The sequence below is a fragment of the Sinohyriopsis cumingii genome, unplaced genomic scaffold (assembly GCF_028554795.1).
Source record: "Sinohyriopsis cumingii isolate HCF-2022 unplaced genomic scaffold, ASM2855479v2 utg000198l, whole genome shotgun sequence".
Taxonomy (NCBI): Eukaryota; Metazoa; Mollusca; class Bivalvia; order Unionida; family Unionidae; genus Sinohyriopsis; species Sinohyriopsis cumingii.
This window is the reverse complement of record NW_028315875.1, coordinates 2,856,308-2,881,480: the sequence shown is the minus strand read 5'-3', so window position 1 is coordinate 2,881,480 and position 25,173 is coordinate 2,856,308.

Genomic DNA, 25,173 nt, shown 5'->3' with positions numbered 1-25,173 from the left:
TCTATATCACGTTACATTAGTAGTTTATTGTGAAGTATGTGTAATTTTTATAATAATCTATGAAGATGGGATTTAATTTGTAAGGAAAGTTTTGTTTTGTTTCTATATCAGCCGATCGATTAATGGAGGGACACAGTAAATACACGAGTAATGAGCTGACAATATAAGCCCAATAATCTTTATTACATATATTAGCAACATTTTGACATATTCTATCTTATTTAAATAAAATGTCATACAATAATTCCTATTGTTAAATACCTTGGCGATGAAGACACGGTTATTGACATATTCCGATACTGGCTCATATACTCTTTCACCTAAGATGGAAAAGAAAATATTTTATTACATATTGAGAGAATTTCCTGACAACACCAGTATTGTCACCCAGTGGATGATTCTTCACTCAGAACAACTCAAGTTTTGTTTTCTATTTTATGACCAAACAAGTTCGCTGACTAAAGTGTATCAAGAGTTTGAAAGTAGCAGATTTCTTAGGTAATGTCCACTTGTTTCCGGTTTCTGTTCTGCAGTATTTTGTGTAAATTTCCTTTCATGGTGTTTAATAGTCAGCCACCAAACCTATAATGCTATTAAAGGGAATAATTCATATTTAGACGAGTTAACATCATTCGGAAGAATTTTTGACTCTGATAATGCAACAACCGGTCGCCGTGTGGATATCCTTTTTCCTCTGGGAACTTGCGAATAGTCATTGCAAAGTTGATAAAGTATTATTCTTACCAAAGAGGGAAGTGAGTGACATATTGCAAGAAACAAACCAAATGAGACATTTTTCCTCTTCTTTCACGCTGAAAAATTGATATAAATTTCAAGGTCTGTGCTATGAATTAGCCAACAGGAAAGTTCGTTGACTGATGGTTTTGTATGATTTGCCTGTATAGTACATAATCCAAATATAATGCACAATCAATTCAATAGGAAACACATGTCATTTCAGCCACACTTCACTTTATATTGGTGTTAGCACACGTGATACATTAATATACAGACGAAATAGCATGGCTGCATATACAACAGTGTAGGAAACGAAGCCATAGCCACCACAGAGAGTCTGGCATACGCTTCCAAAGCAGTGATGATCACTGCATATATCTATATTATATGTTTAACTTTTGTTTATGGCTGTAGATTGTAAGGGCCATTTTTAAACGACATATTACATAGTTAACTTTTTCCATCATTTGTACACAACTTTTAGATATTATTTATAAATGTGCTTAACTGGATTTGAGTTCAGGACATTGGTGTTCCCGTTTGAAATGTATGGTCTACCTGATTGTTTGCCAGATCGATTCTCTAAAGTTTCAGTCAACAGACCTGACCTTGTTTATAACTTATAATGCTATGGAAATGAACTTATACCCACATCATGGTCATCTTATTGTGTCGTTTCTTTCTGTAAAATGTTGTTTGCATCAAAATTATTCAGTCCTAATTTAACATCAGTTTTAGTTGTTTTGTTCTGTCACATCAGAGGATGTATTTATATAAATTATTCATTGGAATTACATTACATTGGAATTACTGTGAATTAATTCAAAGTCATTCTGGATTATATAATTATGATACATCATCCTTATTAGCACATCAGTACATTTAGAATGGAATTCATTCAGAACACCGCTATAATTCATTTGGAACAGTCTTTCTCCTAACTAACTTATTACCAGAATCATGTGATGTGTGATATAACTTTTAAGGACACACACACACACACACACACACACACACACACACACACACACATGCATACATGCATACATACATACGTACTTGCTTACAATCTCTACTGTAAACATATATTAACAATACTTCTGTTTGCGAGTTTGGAGATATTTATCATTGGCCAGTTAAGTTAGGTGGTTGAGCTCTGCGATGTAGGTCACGTCGGTATGTCTTTTGAACTGTGGGGTGAAGTAGTGAAGTTTTTCACGAAGGGATATATTACGAACTATTGTATAATATACTCGTGTAGATGTATATGAGGTAACTGAGCATTTTAATCATTCCTAATTCCTAAGTAATATTTGTATTCTCCTAAATATTATTTTTAATTTAGAAAATTAAATTATTTTATGTTTTACAAAACTCGTTGGTGTTGTGTATTTCTGAAAACACATAGTGAAACCAGCAAGATTTTACAATGTCATCTAAACTGATGAACTTTGTTCCAAATTTTACATAAGTCCTTGAAGAAGGACGAGTTGGAAAAGAATGCCAAGCACTTTTCCAAAGCATCTTTATTGGTGATTTTGCCGAGTCTATCCCGACTCAAATATTACGGGACAGAGGAGCGTCTCGGAGTATTGTATTATCAGGTACCTTTCCTTATTCTTTGAAGTCTTTATCAAGATAAAATTTTTGCCGGACGATAAACTACATGTCCGTTTTCTTCAAAACATGAAATGGGTGTTAACAAGCATGGTTCTAAATCTGTTGTTATGTCTGCGTCAGGTGATCAACCTTCCTTTTAGAAAATTTAGGATACAGCAAATGAACAATGGCATCGCATTGAGAAATTACCTTCTAACTTATTAAAAGATGCATACAGATGTTCAACAATTTCACATAATAATGGTCAATATTCATGTTTTCGTCATTGATCTTGTTTTTGATATTATTATTATTATTATTATTATTATTATTATTATTATTATTATTATTTTGTCTTTAAGTTGAATGAAATTGTAATATGCTGATTTTTGATTTAAAGTAAGGGACGAAATTGCTAATATAGTGGGTAAACTTCGCTCTTATTTGCAACTTAAAATCAATATGTTGCATGGAATCTTATATAAAATATATCAATTACTTTAGTTAAATAGCCATTCAAACCAAATTATGTAAACACTAACCTGCTGCCAAAAATTGGAATATGGAATTCATTTCCTTACTAATTGTACTTATTATGGTTACCAGTCTCCTTCTTGTTATGAATAGAAGGCCTATAGGTCTTTATTTCAAACAACTTAATTGATTACAAAATTATTTGGGTTAATCCAGCTGTAGATAATACTATTATCTTAACTGTATTTATCTGAATGATGCACAAACGCAAAAATTAATACATAGATATTTGCTTTCAGTTTGGTAGCATTATTGTGGCTTTAACTTTTGTTACTTTTTATGATACTGTCTAAACAGCTTGTCTTCCATTCAGGAGATCTTATATGGTTAATACAATATTATTATTCATATTGTCAGAAAAAGATGTTGGAATTATTTGCGTTTTTCTGGATGGTGCCAGTGTGTAGATATTCATTAGTTAAGCGTGTCACGTGTGATCACCCCTGGGAAGTGACACAAGCATCGTCATGAAACAGTCCTTTAATAAAGGTAAATTATATTTGATTTAAAATCCTTATCGATGTTAATGTTGGAATAAGGTGCATGTTTAAGGGTGGTGAACTTAAGGCAGGTTCTCTATTTAGGTCTCATTTCCGGCCCATGTAAAATTACGTACGACTAATGTAGTAGCTTTAAGTATATGTAATTTCAGATAATTAAGGTGCATTTTTATTTCTCCTAAAGTGACTTGTAGGGTTATGTAGTCACAAATCCCTTGACATCGGCCACGAAATCAATAGGTTTCTTTCTTTCCCCATATGTATGCTATGTGCAAACTTTGTAAAGGTAGGTGATTGCAAACTCTAATTCATATGTATACACAAAGAAACGGATCAGATCTGCAACTGTACATGCATTTTACGAGGTTTTTTTAAAAATTTTACAGTATTTTTCCAGGCAATTAAATTATTTATTATATTTGTTCAAAGTCTGTTGTTTCACTTTTTCTTGGGTTGATGTTTATTCGAGCCAAAACACGTAACATAAAAATTGGGTAGGTCGTCCGGAATTTTGAATTTTGGCTAGAATATTTCAAAAAACATTGTTTTTTGAAATTTGAATTTCCCTAGTTTTGAAATGTTTAGTGAAATTGGCAAGCGTTTTCTAAAATATCAAAGTTAGAGAATTTTTCAAATTTTACCTTGTAATAATTGGAAAATTTGGAAATGGAACTACAACTAAAATGCTCGGAATTAGTGACAAGACAGATTCAGTTTCAGATCGAAAAGATTCAAATGGAAAGAGAGATGGAAGTAAGACAAATGCAGTTGCAAAAGGAAAGCAATGACAACTTTTGCTGTTTTAAGAAATATCAAGTTAGTACCTCCTTTTCTGGAAGAAGAAGTAAATATGTATTTTCTTCGTTTTGAAAGAATTGCCGAGAGTTTTAAGTGGCCACCAGAGTACTGGATTATAGTATTGCAATGAGTACTCATTGGTAACGCTAGTGCTATATTCAATTCATTGTCACTAGAACAGAGCGCTGACTATGATGTAGTTAAGGATTATATCTTGATGAATTATGAGGTAGTCACTGAGGTTTATCGCCAAGGAAAATCAAAAACTATAAAAACGGAAGCTGACCAGACCTATGTCGAATTCGCATGGGAAAAAGCACGACAATTTGATAGGTCGTGCTCTTCTAGAAAGGTTAATAAAGATTACGAAAGTCTCAGACAACTCATACTGGTTGAAGAGTTTTAGAACTGTGACCATAATCACATTAGGGTTTATCTTCACGAGCTTAAGATCAAAACTTTGGAAAAAGTTGCTCGTGCCGCTGGCAATTATGCGTTAACTCATAAAGTTCCTTTTGTAAAGAAGACTTCAACTCAACAGTCTTCTGTCAGACTGATACAAGCTCATCTAAAACTCAAACTGGCACAGCCTCTAAAAATCATGCTTCTGATTCAAGATCCCTGTCTCTTCCTACATGTACCTATTGCAAAACAAATAGGACACGTTGTTTCGGATTGCTACAAATTGAAACATAGGCATCAAAATCAAGACAGACCTATTCCAAATGCTCTTATTTTTTTTCTAAGAGGTGAAGGTCATGGTTATATATTGAAAGCATAATCTTTCATGCATCTAATAAAGGTCATCTGTGTTGCATTTGCTTATTTCAATATAAATCATAGCCACACCCAATCCCACCCCCACCCCTGCAACCTTATTCTGTGAAAATTCCTATTCTAAGTCAATTATTAACAAATAAGAATGGCGATATAAATTCCTCTGACAAAGTATTATTTTCTATCTTTTTCTAAACTTTTCATTTATAGAATGCATACAGTTTTCTAAAAACAATTCCTTCTCATTTCACCAGTTTGTACCGTAGTATGTTTACTTAAACATAGGCAACTCCGTTTGTAAACATTAACAAGAGGGCGATAATCCATTCAGTATGAAAATATTATCCATAGCAGACATAGTTACTCTAAACCTAACTAAACTTGAATATTATTTTCCAGGTCATCAAGTCTATTATTATTTAGAAAACCTGTTTCAAACGTGTACCAAATACACTTGATAAAGTGATTCGAGTCATAGAAACAAGGCATTTACTGCAAACAATTACTTTTAAAATGATTGTGACACTCTTTGTATATTAAATTTGTATTGTGTGTGTGTGTGTGTCTGTGTGTGTGTGTGTGTGTGTGTGTGTGTGTGTGTGTATGCTGTCTTTTGTCCATTTCTATATATCTATACATAATTTGCAATGTGTAATTGACCTTTGTGGATTACCTGACAAATGTCTCTATTATAAGCAACATAGTACATAGCTAATTCTTGTCTTTGATTTGAGATCAAATGTTATGATTATTATTCATTCGAAGTAAATTTTTAATTGACGATGCGTTCTCGGTTGACTTTTTTAGACATTAAAAAAACTTGCAAACGCAAGTTGCATAAGAATTTGATAGAAAAATAGCATTCATCATGGTTCTGTTACGGTGTCTTACAAATTTCTTTAAATGGTGTTTACATCAGAATTACTGTGTTTCAGTCATTTAAGAGATTTATTTATTTAAATTCTTATTTGAAATGACAAAGTGCTTATTAATAATTGTTGACTAAATAATGATTTTGGAATTACTTTTAATTCATTCAAGGACATTTTGGATTATATTATTGTGATAAAAAGTACTATCCGTGCATGGCAAAAATACAGGCTGTTACTTCATCAGTACATTCAAAAGAGAAAATCATTTTGAACACCAGTGGAATGCCTATATGTGTGAACTTGTGAATGAACCTACAGGACCGTTTGGGGTTCAATTTACAATCTGTAAGTTCTTTTTAAATTTTCACTTTGTAGTCTGGGAAAATAAATGATTGATTAAATTTTACTATTCGTCCTTGTTTTCGCTCTTTTCTCTTACTTAGTTTAAGACCATCGAGTCATAATAATATAAATTAAGAAAAATTATATCACACGAAGAAACACCATAACAATAAAAAGATGAAATATTCCGAAACGTGGACATACTAGTCTGCATAGCTTACAAAAATTTGTTTATGTTTCCTAACTGTAAAAAGTTGTTCCAAAAGTGATACTATCACTGTGGAAATAAAAGTCGTATCATCACTGTGTTGGTATGATTTATCTCTAGCTAGTATATTTCAATATCTCATTATAAAATATATAGTATCGGCTGTGATTTACGTGAACAGTTTAGACAAGCATGTTGACTGCCAGTCGCAGTGTGTGACAGGCGTGTACATGTGCTTTATCATGTAAGTGGGAATGTTAATTTTATATGAATCTTTCATTTTATAAAATTCGTTTTCCATGTCAGAATTTGATACGCTACCATTTAGTTGATAGTGTATCTTGCTATCTGTCGTCACGTGTACGTAGAATACTAATTTACTTTAAAGGATCGGAAGGATTTATTGTTTGGCTTTGTTGATAGTCGACTTGAAAGACGTACTGCTACAATGAAATTGCTTCTATTTGGAGATAACATTGCGATGTATCGTAATAATTAATAGAGGAGTAAAAGGTCTGTTAGCTGATTGTCAGTCGCTTCAGCATTCGTCAGAAACGGGTTCAAGGAAAGAACGTCCAAATCAATCAATCATGCTTTATTGTTGAAGAGTTCCCAAAAATCTAAACCCTACAAAAGTTAAAGAATTGTCAGATCATCTTCAGCCGACGCATTTCATAGATAAATACCCATATCAACCCTTCTCGGAGGAAACCAAAATGAATCTCTAATATCATCCAACTTAGCTCAGTAAGCATGTTTTGTAACACTGGGACAGTCATATTATAGTTGCGTTTTCCGTTGATTGTACATTTGGTATCCTCTCCAAGCGTCGACTCAACACGGGAAGCAGTAGTTACTATTTCTAAGTGAAAGCTTGATTCGCGTAGAGCTTGGCACCAGGGCTTGCTTCTAACGGTGGGAGAGATCACCATGTCTCACTGGAGAACTACCGCCCGCCTCAAGCTGAGAAGCCCTCAATCAGTAAGGTTCTACCCTGCCTACTTCACTGGGTGCGTGGAGCTTAGAGAACCATCTCGACAAGTGGGCTACAAATTTTGCACTTGACAAGACTCAAAGAAGAAATAAAAAGACTGCAGCTCTTCGATTCGCAAGCTGAAACATCAGGACCATGTGTCCTGGATTCACCACTGACCTTTAGCAGATCGACGACGCATGGAAGACTGGGGTCATTGAGAGAGAACCCTCCTGACTGAACGTCGGCATTTCCTGCCTTCAGTAGACCCGATTGGCCGACAGCGACACCATCAGAAAGCCAACTACACCTTCTTTTGGCAAGGGAAGACCTAGGATGAACCTAGGCAGCACGGTGTCGGCATCGCTATAAAGAACACTCTGGTAGCCTTCATTGAGCCTCTGTCATCAGGCACTGAGAAGATCCTTGCCCTCCGGTTGTCAACTTCCTCAGGCCCAAGTAACATCTTAAGCGTCTACGCCACAACCTCTGCTCCACCCACAAAGGGAAAGACAATTTCTATGAGGTGCTGGATCAAGTAATATCCAGTATCCCCAACAATGAAGACCTCTACCTAATACGAGACTTCAGTTCTAGAGTGGGGACTCACCACGAGACCTGGTCCACCTGTGGTGGTTCTCATGGAAGGGGTAAGTTGAACGAGAATGGTCAGTAACTGCTGGAGATGTGCTCTTCCCACAGCCTATGTGTGACCAACACGTTCTGCAAATGAAAGTAGATCCACCAGGTTTCATGGCAGCACGCATGTTCACGCCACTGACACCAGCTAGAACTCGTCACCACCAGGCGTGCGGAACTAGCCAGTGTCCTCCTGACCCGTAGCTACCACAGTGCCGACTGTAACACGGAACATTCCCTCGTGGCCAGCAAGGTGCGAATAATATCCATGAAACTCCACCACACCAAGTAGAAGTGTCGCCCACGCATCAACACTTGATGTGCAAGCGACCCAGACAAGACAGTCTCCTGAAGTTCATCAGCAAACTGCAGGAGACTCTCATCAAAGAGACACATGATGACCTCATCGACTCCAAGTGGTCCCACCTCCGTGACGCTGTGTACAATTCAGCTATCACTGTCTACGGCAAGAATGAAAGCAAAAGATCCTGACTGGTATGAGGTCAACTGGGAGGAGATGGAGCTCGTGACTGAGGCGAAGAGGAAATCTCTCCTGGCATTTAAGGCTGTACCGAGCCCCAGTACACTTAAACAACGCTCAGCAGACCGACCGCCGCTGCGCCAACAACTTCTGTCTGAACCTCTGCACCAGTATAAAGACAGCAGCAGACACCTTTGATGCAAGAGGCATGTACGAGGTTGTGAAGAAGGCGAAAGCACCCCTCCAAGACCTCCGCGTCTGCCCACAGTCCCAGTGTGGCTTCCATACCAGCCGATCGACGGTAGACATGGCCTTCTTACTACGTCAGTAGCAGAAGTGTAGTGAGCAGCAGATGACCCTCTACAACGCCTTTATAGACTTGACGAAGGCTTTTCTCTTGGTCAGTCAGAGGGGACTCTTCAGGTTCCTGCCGAAGATCAAATGCCTCCCACGACTGCTTGCTGTAGTCACGTCATTCCACGAGAACATGCACAGCACAGTGTGCTTCAATACCGCAACATTTGAGGTCTTCCCATACAGCAGCGGAGTGAAGCAAGGCTGTGTCCTTGCGCCGACGATCTTTGTCATCTTCTTCTCCATGCTCCTCCATTACGCCTTCAAGATCTTCAGCGAGATGGTGTACATCCATACCAGGGCTGACAGCAAGGTGTTCAACATCGCCCTTATTCATGCTAAGACTAAAGTCATTAAAGTTGTCATACGTGAATCGCTCATAGCCGACGATGCAGCCTTGACATCATACACGTAAGATAGACTTCATCAGCTGGTATGCCGCATCTCCCACGCATATAAGGAGTTTGGACTGACCATCAGTCATGTCGCAGGACGCTGACTCCCTTCCCACCATCGCCATCGATGGGTACAACCTGGAATTCGTTAAGACCTTCACATACCTCAGGCCCACCATCTCCATCTTTTCCACCATCATTCTGAGGTGAACGGCAGGATTGCCAAGGCAGCAGCAGTTATCTCCAGACTGAACCAGAGGGTCTGGAACAACCGCAACCTCGCTGAGAAGACGAAACTTCGCGTCTACCGGGCCTGCACATTGAGCACATTCCTCTACAACAGCGAGGCAATGACCACCTGCGCGAGCCACGAGAGGAAACTCAACATCTACCACATGAGATTCTGCCTATCCAGTGGCAGGACAAAGTATTCAATACAGAGGTTCTGAACGCGCCAAAGTGAACAGCATGTTCTCCATTCTCCGCGAGAAAAGCCTTCGTTGGCTCGGCCGCGTCAAGGGAAAGGAAGCAAGCATCTGCCATATGGCTATCTAGTAGAAGTTGAACTGTCTGGACGGCTACATCTGCGTTATAAAGATGTCTGCAAGAAGGGCATGTTGACGGCCAACATCAACGTCAACGACTGGGAGAGCTGTGCTGACGACCGCTCCACCTGGCGCCTAGCTGTCAGACAGGGCGTTCAGAAAGCCGAGGTAACAAGAAACACAAACCTCGCTGCAAATAGAGCCTGGAGGAATTCGAAACAAGAACAGCCTCAACAAGCATCGACGTTCACCTTCAGCAAGTGCAGCAGAGACTGTCATTCTAGAGTCTGACTCTACACCCACTCCTGACGGTACAGATAGAACACCCAACCGGAAGCTCCATCATCGTTTTTCCGCAAACGGATGGATGCCGAAAGAGACGGAGAGAGACATTTGGTAAGAAGTTGTCATGTCCAGTCATAAAAAGAGTTATATTTTTAAAGCATCCTATTGAATAAAACTCGTTTAAGGGAGTGATGAGAGGAGTATACAGTAAACCATGGATCCCAGAATTTCGAAGATGAGATGAAGAGTGATAAAGCACCTATAGTGAAGGTATTACTCAGCATTAGGTACCACACCCCAAAACCTATTGTGAAGGCATTACTTATCATTACGTACCACTCCCCAGCACCTATTGTAAAGGTATTACTTAACAATAGGTACCGCTCCCAACATCTATAGTAAAGTTATTACTTAAGATTCGGTACCACTCTGCAACACCTGTAGTGAAGGTATTACTTAACATTAGTTACCACTTCCAAACACCAATAGTAAAGGTGTTACTTAACATTATGTACCACACCCCAACACCAATAGTAAAGGTATTACTTAACATTTGGTACCACTCCCGACCACATCTAGTGAAGTTGTTACTTAACATTAGGTACCACTCCCCAACACGTACAGTAAATGTATTACTTAACATTAGGTACCACTCCTCAACACGTATAGTAAAGGTATTACTTGACATTAGGTACCACTCCCCAACACCAATTTTTTTATGATATTACCTAACATTAGGTACCACACCCCAACACCATTAGCAAAGGTTTTACTTAACATCAGGTCATTGCCGGATTAAAGCCTTTGGTGGCCTTGGGCACAGTTAACGTAGGGGCCAATAGCTATCCTGCCTTGCCCATAGATATGGCTACAGTACTATTAACATCACTGCCTGTGAAATCAGATGATAATAAACGGGACCCCTTGAGTATCGGAAGCCCTGTCTGTGAAATTAACGATAATATACGAGGCAGTTTGAACCTCGGGGACCTTGTGCACGTTGATCACTTTGCCCTATGGATATTCCGGCCCTGCATTAAGTACCACTCCCCAACAACAATAGTAAAGGTATTACCTAACCTTAGCTGCCACTCCCAAACACCAATAGTAAAGATATTATGTAACATTAGGTGCCACTCACCAACACCTACAGAAAAGGTATTACTTAACATTAGGTACCACTCCCCAACACCTATACCGAAAGTATTACTTGATATAAAGTACCACTTCCCAACACCTATAGTGGAAGTATTACTTATTGGTTACCACTCTCGAACACACCTATACCGAAAGTGTTACTTAACATTAATTACCACTCAACAGCACAAATAGCGAAAACAGTACTTATCATTAACACCCCACAACACATATAGCAAGACATTATTTAACAATCATGCCACCACACAATGCATATAGCGACATATTTACTTAATATTAACTAATACGCCACTTTTGCAGAGCGAAAACGTTGCAAAAACATAATTACCACTCCATAACAAAGCTTCAGTTTCTGATGAATTCTTGTCAGATAACTCTTGGATCCAATGTAGACGATACAAGGAGTAAGATTAAAATTCAGCGTATCCAATGTAGGCGATACAATCAGTAAGATTAAAATTCGACGTATCCAATGTAGACGATACAAGGAGTATGATTAAAATTCGACGTATCCAATGTAGACGATACAGTCAGTAAGATTAAAATTCGACGTATCCAATGTAGACGATACAAGCACCAAGATTAAAATTCGGTATATCCAATGTAGACGATACAAGTAGTAGATTAAAATTCGGTGTATCCAATGTAGACGATACAAGCAGTAAGATTAAAATTCGGTATATCTAATGTAGACGATACAATCAGTAACATTAAAATTCGATGTATCAAATGTAGACGATACAAGTAGTAGATTAAAATTCAGTGTATCCAATGTAGACGATACAAGTAGTAGATTAAAATTCGGTGCATCATTTGGGGGAAAATATATGGTAATTAACACAGCGGTTTATGATCTGGTATACTTCAACAAAATAGATCGCAAATTCCATTTTAGGTACTTTGAGGTTAGGCATAGATAGATTCTCAGAAAAAATCAATTCGAGTAAGATGCATATATATTTTATTCAAGCACCATCATTCTCTTAAACAATCTATGTATAATATTGTATTGCATTCTCAAACGAAATTCACAAATTAGTATTCCTTAAAAAGTTGAGATCCTTGTTCCCTGAAAATAAATATAAATATTCTGTATATAAATGTGTAAATTAACAAACGGTTGAAAATTCCGTTTACAAAGACATAATATTCAGGGTTATTTACCTTCGAAGCCTCCTACATACAGTTATGTGTACAAATATTCTAGTCATTTTGAACAATATGATGTATGAGGTCCATGACTTTTCCTCACTTATTCTGTCCTTCCCACCCGCTCCTATTCTGCTGACATCGAAAAGTGCAATAGAAAACACATGTACAATGTTCAGGAAATAATAGACAAAAGTGAAGGTACTAATAACAAAGAATTGAATCATTGTTTGTAAATGGCTTTAACACAATTAGACAAAAATACAGAAACTAATAACAAAATGTTCATGCATTAATTGTAATGAATTTAGCACAATGTTAAAATGACACGTAACGTATACCAATAATTATGGGAAATAAAATTTGGAAAAGAATCGTATTTCTTGGAGAACTTTTATATTGTGTTTTGTATGTTGGGCAATATTTCAATCAGTGTCATTAGCTTCTTTTCCATGTGGTGTAGAAGTATATACCCAGCATCCATCACATCTGCACATTCCTCCAGAGTAAGGGATAACCTTTGATGACATGTTACTCCATGATGAAATGGATTTCTCAACAGCTTGGTGTACGATATAGCTGATTGCACCTTTCGGTATAACGGTCTGGACAGCGTCACGGAACAGCACTCAAAATGTTTATTATCGAAAACCTTCATCAACATGGCTACAATGGAAAGTTCCCGGAATATCTTCAATGTACTGTCTTCTTTATCAGTCTGCAGTTTGAAAACAGTAGTGTTGATTTAAGTTCGTTGGCAATAAATAATATTAAATTATTAGATAACACCCACGTGATCACCCCCCTATATATATATGGGATAGCAAAAGTACACAGCACACAGACATGTAGATTGTTGCTAGATGCCTTTGTAAATGTGTAGCTTTGTTACGTTTTACTTATGTACAAAAGTATATATAATGTTTCTTTCTTAATGATAACACTACTGATACACGTCAAAACAACAATAATAATAATAATAATAATAATAATAATAATAATAATATTAATAATAATAATAATGAGAAGAAGAAGAAGAATTAAAACAAAGACATTCCTTTAGACTTACGGAATGTTCCCAGACAAAGGACACAGTTACTAATTCGTCCAGAGGTATTCTATGCAATATATCTCGTCTATGTTTTGAATTCGTGTTATTCATGCAGTGATGAAAGGTGTCCGCTTCTAAACGATGTTGATTGACCTAGAACCACAAAAAACCAACATGTTTTAAGTAATTGGAATTTGCATATATCATAAAATCAAAGCTAATTTAAATCTTATAATGCTTTTAAAACAGTAGATTTTGAGTTACTTCTTTACTTTTTCAGTAATTTTTAAATACAAAGAAACAGTTGTTGCAGTTGTTGTTATAGGGTTTAACGCCATTTTTCAGCACAAGAGAGGCTATACATGGCGGCCAGTATTAATGGTGGAGGAAGAACCCGGGAAAACCCCGGAAAGAACAAAATACCAACGAGTAGATACCGGCAAGATTTCTCAAATATCCACAATGGCCGAACCCGGGACTCGAACCCACGCAGACAGAGGTGAGATGGCAGTGATCCGTGACGGAGACCGCTTTAGACCACTCGACCACTCGGGGCCCCAAATAAAAAACAGAAAGTGTATCAAAACACTCAATTCCGAAATAGACTGTAGTTTAAACATTTAGCTAAAAATAACCACTTACAATCACTATGTTTCGATTGAATTTGTCAGTCTGGAAAAGAGGTTTTGAAATTGAACGCTCTTATAAAATGGGGGCTTGTTTTACATTGAACTAGGGAACCAGTACGAGAACGCCTCAGATGAAAACAAATGGACAAGTTCGGTAACTAATATCATTTGATTCAAAAATTATTTTCCCTTATATATTTATATACAATTGCAGATGATATATTTGAAATTTTGTCTTTTTGTGAAAATGTATATCGTGAAATATTAAGTATTGCTTGCTTCATTGACATCTCTTTTGATATAACTTACTTGAAGAGAAAACGGCATATAGTAGACTGCTAACAAAAACATGTTGTTATACAATATTAAACACAATTTTCTATATTTAAATAAAGGAAAATAAAACATACGTAATCATTCTTTTCTACTTTAACATTCTCTTGCAGTTCTTGTAGAGTCAACATCAATTCATTTTTCAAGAATCCACTTGCGTCGCTTGCGCTCGAAGGAATATTTACGTTCAGGGAGACTGTGCCCCCGTGATTCCGGCAGACATTATGTGTAATTTTGATGTCAAAAGTAGATGTCGGAATTATTCGTGCTTGTATCAACGGTAGATATATAATTCCCAGGAAGAACTTGACAACTGCAAAGAAACATTACATTATATCAAATAGTCAAGCCTGCGCTAAAGGCCAGTTGAATTCATCTCAAGCAGCCTCTTTGAAAAGGTATCGTAACCTAAATTGTTGTCGTAATTAACTACTTTTAAGTAACGACCTGTCCTTCGAGGTCATTAATATGGTATTCCCAAGCTGGCTGCCAAAGACAGGTTTGAAGTCATTATTGTGACATCCTAGACCTTATTGCCGAGTACAGTTGTAACGTCATTTTTCTGTACATCCAGTGGCTGGATGCAAAGGACATGTACGATTTTATACAAAATTGCCTATCAGTAAGCACATACATATCGTATAGATAGATACCAAACTTACATGACTTGTTGCACAAAAACAAAGATGTCTTTACTTTATAAAAGGATGTGTAGAATACTTTTAGATAAGTTTCAATTGACTGCAAAACCTCTTTTATTTGGTGGTCAGTACTATAAAATGTTTGGTCTATACTTAGCCCGCCTCATTAACACTTTCATTGTTTGTTCCTAAACGTATATGATATAGTTTCGAAGTTTGTTTTGTCAAGCGCTAAAGTAGCATTTGTATTAAAATTAAAAAAGTAGATCATTTGTAGTGATATCATAAGTAGCAATCGTGTACCAAAAAAGACTTTTTATGAAGACTCTGAAATATACAACAATTTTTTTAAATAAATTCTTGCAGTCTACACAAAAATAACTTAATGTTTTCGTATAGACAGATACCAAACTTACAGGTTTCACATAAAGAACATTGTCTTTACTTTATAGAGAGATGTGTAGATTACTTTTATATACGTACCAACAGACAACAAAATTTCCTTTATTTGGTGATCAATACTATCAAACATTCGATCAATACTTACGCCGCCTCATTAACATTTCATTGTTCATTCCTAAACGTATATGATATAGTTTTCAAGTTTGTTTTGTCAAAAGAACAAAACATCTGTTAGAGGACAGCATCATTTGTATTAAAATTAAAATAAGTCTATATTAGTAGGTATAGCACTAGCAGCAGTCGTATACGAAAAGAGACTTTTTATGAAGAACTCGAAATTTTGAAAATTACACTGTAAAATTTCATATAAATTGCTGCAGGCTACGTAAAAGAATTTAATGTTGTCATGATCATTAGAAACTATCAATACCACAATTCATAATGTTCATTTCTCAGCTGTATAAAGTTTCTGATTTTTCCTCTGATACTTAGTTGGAGCAGGTTTGAGTGTGGCCTCCAAACGTTTTTCTCGATTTATATACCATTTGCTTTAAAAAAATTCCGAAAGCTGAAGGATATGATTAATGAATATTCAACTACCGTGTAGAAAATGGTGTAATTTTATTAGTGTTCATTTTATCCCTGGAAAATATTTTACAAATGAAATACGGGACAAATAATGTTACAAGTAATTCTAAAAATAATGTATGAGAAAGTTGGACAAATAAGGATTAGTCAGTTCCATTCCGTGCTAATGAATTATGGGTATCATGTGTATAGTAGCATTCATTTGCTTTGAGGTTAACAGAAGAATGTAATCTGGAAACAAGGAAGATTGGTAAATGCTTCTAACGATTATACGGAAAGTAGAATATAACACTGAATGGATAGGATGGTCCTTCCGAATTCAACAAGCGACTCGTAGAGTAAAACAATAGTGGTTATTGAAGTGAAGGCAAGGCAGTTAACAATTGACAAACTTCATTTTATTTTGCCTCGATCTTATGATTAGTTAGTCAAGACCAGAATAAAAGCAGAGTCTACTCATTTACAAGTCCTAAATAAATTTGTGTTCGAGTCCCGATGAAGTCGAAATTAGAAGACAATGACGTATGTTGCAACCTTCGAAGTGTTGTTATATCAACAGTCCTTTGTTGATTCACAAAATAATTAATCCAGTTTAGAATTCCGAATAAATTTGAATGAATGACTTTCTCCAAGAATATTATATGAGCACTTATGTATTTCCTGAGAAAAAATCACTTGTATTCCATAAAATAAAATTTAAACTCAAACTGGTCACAACAAATTATCTTTAAGTGACAATGGTTCAAAGCCCGAATGCCCAAATTCTATCCAGGAAATAGTTATACACTAATTTAAGATGCAAAACAGATTCCATTATGAGGGTCACATGTTCACCCTTCCAAAACAAAATAGAAGCTTTTAACGTGATTAACTGAAATCAATAATTTTTACTCTGGAAAGGATAATTAAAAAGAATTAAAAAGTTGTTTACCAGAACCCTTACTGGTTCCGAATCACGGTGAACAACTAGATACGGTGTTTCTATATTATAACATGTCAAACAGAACTGAACTGAATTTCTAAAAACTAGTCAAATCCAGTAGTTAAAGTTACCGTATAATAACTTTTAATGGAATAAAAATATTAAATTTTGCAAAAGCATAATATATGCGTTTCTCTTTGTAAAGGATGTCCTTATTAGTAAAGTGTAAGGAATATGTTATGATGTCCATCCATCAGTCTATCAGCTACGAATCTTATTTATGTACAATAATTATAAGTTGTCCACCTCTACTGTTACCGATCTTGTACTTCGAGTAAGAGAGAGCCATGTCGATTCCTGGGTCAAAAGCTCAAAAGGTCATGGTCGCTGAGACAGAAGAAGATACAAGTTTTCACGCAATAACTCGAGTTCTACGTCACCTATAGTTTAGTGGATGGCTCGCCCAACAGAGAGAGAGAGAATGAGAGAGAGAGAATGAGTAGGAGAACGAACCAAGATTTGATACTTTGACAAATCAAAAACAATATACAGAATCCCGTTTCGAATAGTCCTAACCCATTGTCGATTATAAAACCGGTGCATTAGATTTGAGTGAGAAAGACGATAATACATATTTTCATCATTTGCCGGTGTAATTTCAAACCCATAATTAAACTTTTAGCAATTAAGACTTTAGCAATTATGCCTTTAGCAACTATTAGAGTATATATATGGGTCTTAATTCTATATGACAAATGATGTTGACCTGGGTGAGTCATGCTTTCAAAATATTGTTTTTTCAAAATATTATTTTGCAAGTCTAATTTAGGCAAGACTGCATAAAACAGTACACAGGAATCAATGTTAATCAGGTCAATCAGTCTGTATTTGTGGGGGAAGTGGGTGTAACATTACCACTTTTAAAGCGGCTAGACCATGCTTTTGTACAAAAGGGAACCCGCTTGATGTTTTCTGTCCAAGAAATTATTTTATGCAGTCGAATTCTGATCTATGCGCGATTAGGAAACTAAAGCATATTGAAACAAAACTTTTTTTAAATGAAGTACAGGATACCTAATTTTCAACGTAACACCAAAAGAACAGCAGGGTAGAAGTGCAAGGCAGTAAAATTAATTCATTTTGTAAGAATTATGTTGACAGGAAATTTGATAGAAATACATCAGGTAAAATTGAGGCTTTGTGATAATTTCGGACCTGTAAACTTGTCGTACTTAGACAATATGAAATGCATTAAAAAAAATCAAGACTCATTTTATCTTTTAGTATTGATGCAAGCATATTTGCCCTGAGTACTTTCTGAAATAAAATCAGATACAAGTGGTACGTGCAGCCGTGAAAACAAACCACATCGTCGTTGACATCTACTGAGATGCATATGAAGAGATTGTATAACTTTGAATAGAGTAATTTAAATCGATATTCAACCACTTTTGTACAAAGTATAATCAGCATGTTTGGGAAACTCAGATCGCGTGCACGATGCCCCATAGTATGGGTTAAACGTTTTATTTGTGTCATTCGAGATAAATGCAGGTAATGTTTCAGCAAGAACGAGAACACGGGTAGCTTTTTTCTAATTTTGCAATATCAAATCTTTGCCATGATGCGTTCTACATAGAGGATATTTGCTTGAAACAAGTGAATAACGGATATGTTTCATCCAGTGGGTGCAATTACTCATGTTTGCACATGCGTAATAAAATATACATGCTATTGACTGTTTGTGTTCTACTGTGTTTTGTGATTGTTCACACAGGAAATATGAACGGTTACAAAATAAATTCTTTCCGAAATCAACGTAAAATAGCAGATTAATTAAAAACATAATTCGCGCCTTGTTGGGTTTGAACTCGATACGTCGTTAACTAGAGACGGTCTAATTTGCCACTACGTATGTAACTAATGATTGCAAATTTTACAGTTATCTTGTTGACGATGCGGCAGTGAAATTATTTATCATGTTTCATTCAATTGAATTTTATCCAATTATTTTACTTGTAAAATCCAGTAATTAACGGACTTGCATAAAATAAAATTGTGTACTTAACGGGAAGTTCATAACGATGTCGTACTTTTCAAAGATAGCAAGGTAACTATCAAACTTCCCATGTAAAATTCAATCAATAATAATTAATCAGTACCTTAAAGAACACAAAAAATAGCAATTCGTTTATCTTGTTAGATAGTTCATGCCCTATCTTGCATGGTATTTAATTTCATCATTAAGTTGAAGCTCTTTGTATTCGATAGTTTTCCCCACTTACCTTGAATTTTAGTTCAAAAGGTTTATAATTTTTAAGTTTTATTTAAATAGCTTCTCATTTAGTTTTGTTGAACGATAATCGTTTGTTTCTCAGTAATATTTTCTTCGAAGACGATTTCACAATGATAGCTACAGATTCGAGCTTTTGGAATGACGTTTCTCCCACGTTTCTATTCATCCCTTGCTCGTCACAGTTGAGTGTCAGAAATATACTTCTGGTTAAATATAAGGAAAAGATTTATTACAACACCAGTAACAGTATCGTGACGACAATGGACACTAACTGTCTTCGGCCAATGTGGGTGAGAAAGCTTGCCAGTGGGTCGGTGGTTCTTTTAGGGTTTTCCCGGGTAGTTCTTCCACCATTAATACTGGCCGCCATGTATAGCCTATCGTGTGCTGATAAATGGCATTAAGCCCTACATGAAGAACAACGACACTAGATGTCATATGGAAGAAGCATGAAACACGTGGCTTCGTTTCAACTGGACAATATAATCCGAACGTTCCTTCTTAGAATATACTCTACAAACAGTATGAAATCAAAGTCAGCAATATTCTAGTGTTGGGTAGATGTACTAAGGTCACCCAAGTACTAATGTTATGTACTATACCTTTAGATAAAGCCTGATTTACATTTTGAGAATAAACACAAATGATTGTTATGCATTAAACAGTGGTAATTACTTTCGTTTAACTGGCCAAATGGTCCGTTTTTATAATACAAACGTCAAAATCAGGAGGTACTTTTACATATATCTGATTTCATTTATATTTATTTTAATTGCATTGTTTGTTTGTCAGCTTTAGATTTTTTAGTTCTGTTATATGCTATTATAATATACAGTTGTTTTAGAAATTTGGAAATATTTTCCAGAACATAGTTTGACCTTAACTGTTCATTTGTAAACACTTAAAGCTGACCTAGTTCCTGACCTTAATTCAAACTTAATAACAGCAACGTGAACAAGTTCTTTTTTTAAAATTTATTTTTATTGTGGGAATAATAAGAGTGAGATCGAGGCTGTATTGGATAAGTGACGTTAGACTTGTAAATATTTTTTGTGAAGTAAATAACTTTTTATAAAAAAATTTTATTCTTAGAGTAAAATGATTGGTTTTTGTCAGCCCATGTTGAGAATAAGTGATGTAAACATGATCACGTGACCATCCTTCGGGTACCTATTATGATTCTCAAAATTACTGTATAACCATTGTTTCAGATAAATAATCTCAGTCTGGGCTTAAAACACTTGATGTCAAGTCAGTTCTTCATTTGTAGCCAGTTTTCAAGTTATATATTAATTTTTCTTCAGATCATTTGGATTCTAAATGATAAATTCGTTTCTCTGGAAATATTTGAGTGCTCGTACAGAATGAGTTCTGGGTCGACTAATTTAGACATTAAAAAAAACTTGTAGACGCAAGTTGCATTAGAATTTGATAGAAAAATATCGTCCTTGTTTTCGCTCTTTTTTCTTACTTAGTTTAAGACCATCGAGTCATAATAATATAAAATAACAAAAATTATATCACACGAAGAAACACCATAACAATAAAAAGATGAAATATTCCGAAACGTGGACATACTAGTCTGCATAGCTTACAAAAGTTTGTTTATGTTTCCTAACTGTAAAAAGTTGTTCCAAAAGTGATACTGTCACTGTGGAAATAAAAGTCGTATCATCACTGTGTTGGTATGATTTATATCTAGCTAGTATATTTCAATATCTCATTATAAAATATATAGTATCGGCTGTGATTTACGTGAACAGTTTAGACAAGCATGTTGACTGCCAGTCGCAGTGTGTGACAGGCGTGTACATGTGCTTTATCATGTAAGTGGGAATGTTAATTTTATAGGAATCTTTCATTTTTATAAAATTCGTTTTCCATGTCAGAATTTGATACGCTACCATTTAGTTGATAGTGTATCTTACTATCTGTCGTCACGTGTACGTAGAATACTAATTTACTTTAAAGGATCGGAAGGATTTATTGTTTGGCTTTGTTGATAGTCGACTTGAAAGACGAACCGCTACAGTGAAATTGCTTCTATTTGCAGATAACATTGCGATGTATCGTAATAATTAATAGAGGAGTAAAAGGTCTGTTAGCTGATTGTCAGTCGCTTCAGCATTCGTCAGAAAAGGGTTAAAGGAAAGAACGTCCAAATCAATTAATCATGCTCTATTGTTGAAGAGTTCCCAAAAATCTAAACCCTACAAAAAGTTAAAGAATTGTCAGATCATCTTCATAAAAAAAAATTGTATCCGGAAGCCGACGCATTTCATAGATAAATACCCATATCAACCCTTCTCGGAGGAAACCAAAATGAATCTCTAATATCATCCAACTTAGCTCAGTAAGCATGTTTTGTAACAGTGGGACAGTCATATTATAGTTGCATTTTCCGTTGATTGTACATTTGGTATCCTCTCCAAGCGTCGACTCAACACGGGAAGCAGTAGTTACTATTTCTAAGTGAAAGCTCGATTCGCGTAGAGCTTGGCGCCAGGGCTTGCTTCTAACGGTGGGAGAGATCACCATGTCTCACTGGAGAACTACCGCCCGCCTCAAGCTGAGAAGCCCTCAATCAGTAAGGTTCTGCCCTGCCTACTTCACTGGGTGCGTGGAGCTTAGAGAACCATCTCGACAAGTGGGCTACAAATTTTGCACTTGACAAGACTCAAAGAAGAAATAAAAAGACTGCAGCTCTTCGATTCGCAAGCTGAAATATCAGGACCATGTGTCCTGGATTCACCGCTGACCTTTAGCAGATCGACGACGCATGGAAGTCTGCGGTCATTGAGAGAGAACCCTCCTGACTGAACGTCGGCATTTCCTGCCTTCAGTAGACCCGACTGGCCGACAGCGACACCATCAGAAAGCCAACTACACCTTCTTTTGGCAAGGGACGACCTAGGATGAACCTAGGCAGCACGGTGTCGGCATCGCTATAAAGAACACTCTGGTAGCCTTCATTGAACCTCTGTCATCAGGCACTGAGAAGATCCTTGCCCTCCGGTTGTCGACTTCCTCAGGCCCAAGTAACATCTTCAGCGTCTACGCCCCAACCTCTGCTCCACCCACAAAGGGAAAGACAATTTCTATGAGGTGCTGGATCAAGTAATATCCAGTATCCCCAACAATGAAGACCTCTACCTAATACGAGACTTCAATTCTAGAGTGGGGACTCACCACGAGACCTGGTCCACCTATCGTGGTTCTCATGGAAGGGGTAAGTTGAACGAGAATGGTCAGTAACTGCTGGAAATGTGCTCTTCCCACAGCCTATGTGTGACCAACACGTTCTGCAAATGAAAGTAGATCCACCAGGTTTCATGGCAGCACGCGTGTTCACGCCACTGACACCAGCTAGAACTCGTCACCACCAGGCGTGCGGAACTAGCCAGTGTCCTCCTGACCCGTAGCTACCACAGTGCCGACTGTAACACGGAACATTCCCTCGTGGCCAGCAAGGTGCGAATAATATCCATGAAACTCCACTACATCAAGTAGAAGTGTCACCCACGCATCAACACTTGATGTGCAAGCGACCCAGACAAGACAGTCTCCTGCAGTTCATCAGCAAACTGCAGGAGACTCTCATCAAAGAGACACATGATGACCCCATCGACTCCTAGTGGTTCCACCTCCGTGACGCTGTGTACAATTCAGCTATCACTGTCCATGGGAAGAATGAAAGCAAAAAATGCTGACTGGTATGAGGTCAACTGGGAGGAGATGGAGCTCGTGACTGAGGCGAAGAGGAAATCTCTCCTGGCATTTAAGGCTGTACCGAGCCCCAGTACACTTAAACAACGCTCAGCAGACCGACCGCCGCTGCACCAACAACTTCAGGCTGAACCTCTGCACCAGTATAAAGACAGCAGCAGACACCTTTGATGCAAGAGGCATGTACGAGGTTGTGAAGAAGGCGAAAGCATCCCTCCAAGACCACCGCGTCTGCCCACAGTCCCAGTGTGGCTTCCATACCAGCCGATCGACTGTAGACATGGCCTTCTTACTACGTCAGTTGCAGAAGTGTAGTGAGCAGCAGATGACCCTCTACAACGCCTTTATAGACTTGACGAAGGCTTTTTTCTTGGTCAGTCAGAGGGGACTCTTCAGGTTCCTGCCGAAGATCAAATGCCTCCCACGACTGCTTGCTGTAGTCACGTCATTCCACGAGAACATGCACAGCACAGTGTGCTTCAATACCGCAACATTTGAGGTCTTCCCAGACAGCAGCGGAGTGAAGCAAGGCTGTGTCCTTGCGCCGACGATCTTTGTCATCTTCTTCTCCATGCTCCTCCAGTACGCCTTCAAGATCTTCAGCGAGATGGTGTACATCCATACCAGGGCTGACAGCAAGGTGTTCAACATCGCCCTTATTCATGCTAAGACTAAAGTCATTAAAGTTGTCATACGTGAATCGCTCATCGTCGACGATGCAGCCTTGACATCATACACGTAAGATAGACTTCATCAGCTGATATGCCGCATCTCTCACGCATATAAGGAGTTTGGACTGACCATCAGTCATGTCGCAGGAGGCTGACTCCCTTAGCACCATCGCCATCGATGGGTACAACCTGGAATTCGTTAAGACCTTCACATACCTCAGGCCCACCATCTCCATCTTTTCCACCATTATTCTGAGGTGAACGGTAGGATTGCCAAGGCAGCAGCAGTTATCTCCAGACTGAACCAGAGGGTCTGGAACAACCGCAACCTCACTGAGAAGACGAAACTTCGCGTCTACCGGGCCTGCACATTGAGCACATTCCTCTACAACAGCGAGGCAATGACCACCTGCGCGAGCCACGAGAGGAAACTCAACATCTACCACATGAGATTCTGCCTATCCAGTGGCAGGACAAAGTATTCAATACAGAGGTTCTGAACGCGCCAAAGTGAACAGCATGTTCTCCATTCTCCGCGAGAAAAGCCTTCGTTGGCTCGGCCGCATCAAGGGAAAGGAAGCAAGCATCTGCCATATGGCTATCTAGTAGAAGTTGAACTGTCTGGACGGCTACATCTGCGTTATAAAGATGTCTGAAAGAAGGGCATGTTGACGGCCAACATCAACGTCAACGACTTGGAGAGCTGTGTTGACGACCGCTCCACCTGGCGCCTATCTATCAGACAGGGTGTTCAGAAAGCCGAGGTAACAAGAAACACAAACCTCGCTGCAAATAGAGCCTGGAGGAATTCGAAACAACAATAGCTTCAACAAGCATCGACGTGCAGCAGAGACTGTCATTCTAGAGTCTGACTCTACACCCACTCCTGACGGTACAGATAGAACACCCAACCGGAAGCTCCATCATCGTTTTTCCGCAAACGGATGGATGCCGAAAGAGACGGAGAGAGATATTTGGTAAGAAGTTGTCATGTCCAGTCATAAAAAGAGTTATATTTTTAAAGCATCCTATTGAATAAAACTCGTTTAACGGAGGGATGAGAGGGGTATACAGTAAACCATGGATCCCAGAATTTCAAAGATGAGATGAAGAGTGATCAAGCACCTATAGTAAAGGTATTATTCAGCATTAGGTACCACACCCCAAAACCTATTGTGAAGGCATTACTTATCATTACGCACCACTCCCCAGCACCTATTGTAAAGGTATTACTTAACAATAGGTACCGCTCCTAACATCTACAGTAAAGTTATTACTTAAGAGTCGGTACCACTCTGCAACACCTGTAGTGAAGGTATTACTTAACATTAGTTACCACTTCCATACAACAATAGTAAAGGTGTTACTTAACATTATGTACTACATCCCAACACCAATAGTAAAGGTATTACTTAACATTTGGTACCACTCCCGACCACATCTAGTGAAGTTGTTACTTAACATTAGGTACCACTCCTCAACATGTATAGTAAAGGTATTACTTGACATTAGGTACCACTCCTCAACACGTATAGTAAAGGTATTCCTTGACATTAGGTACCACTCC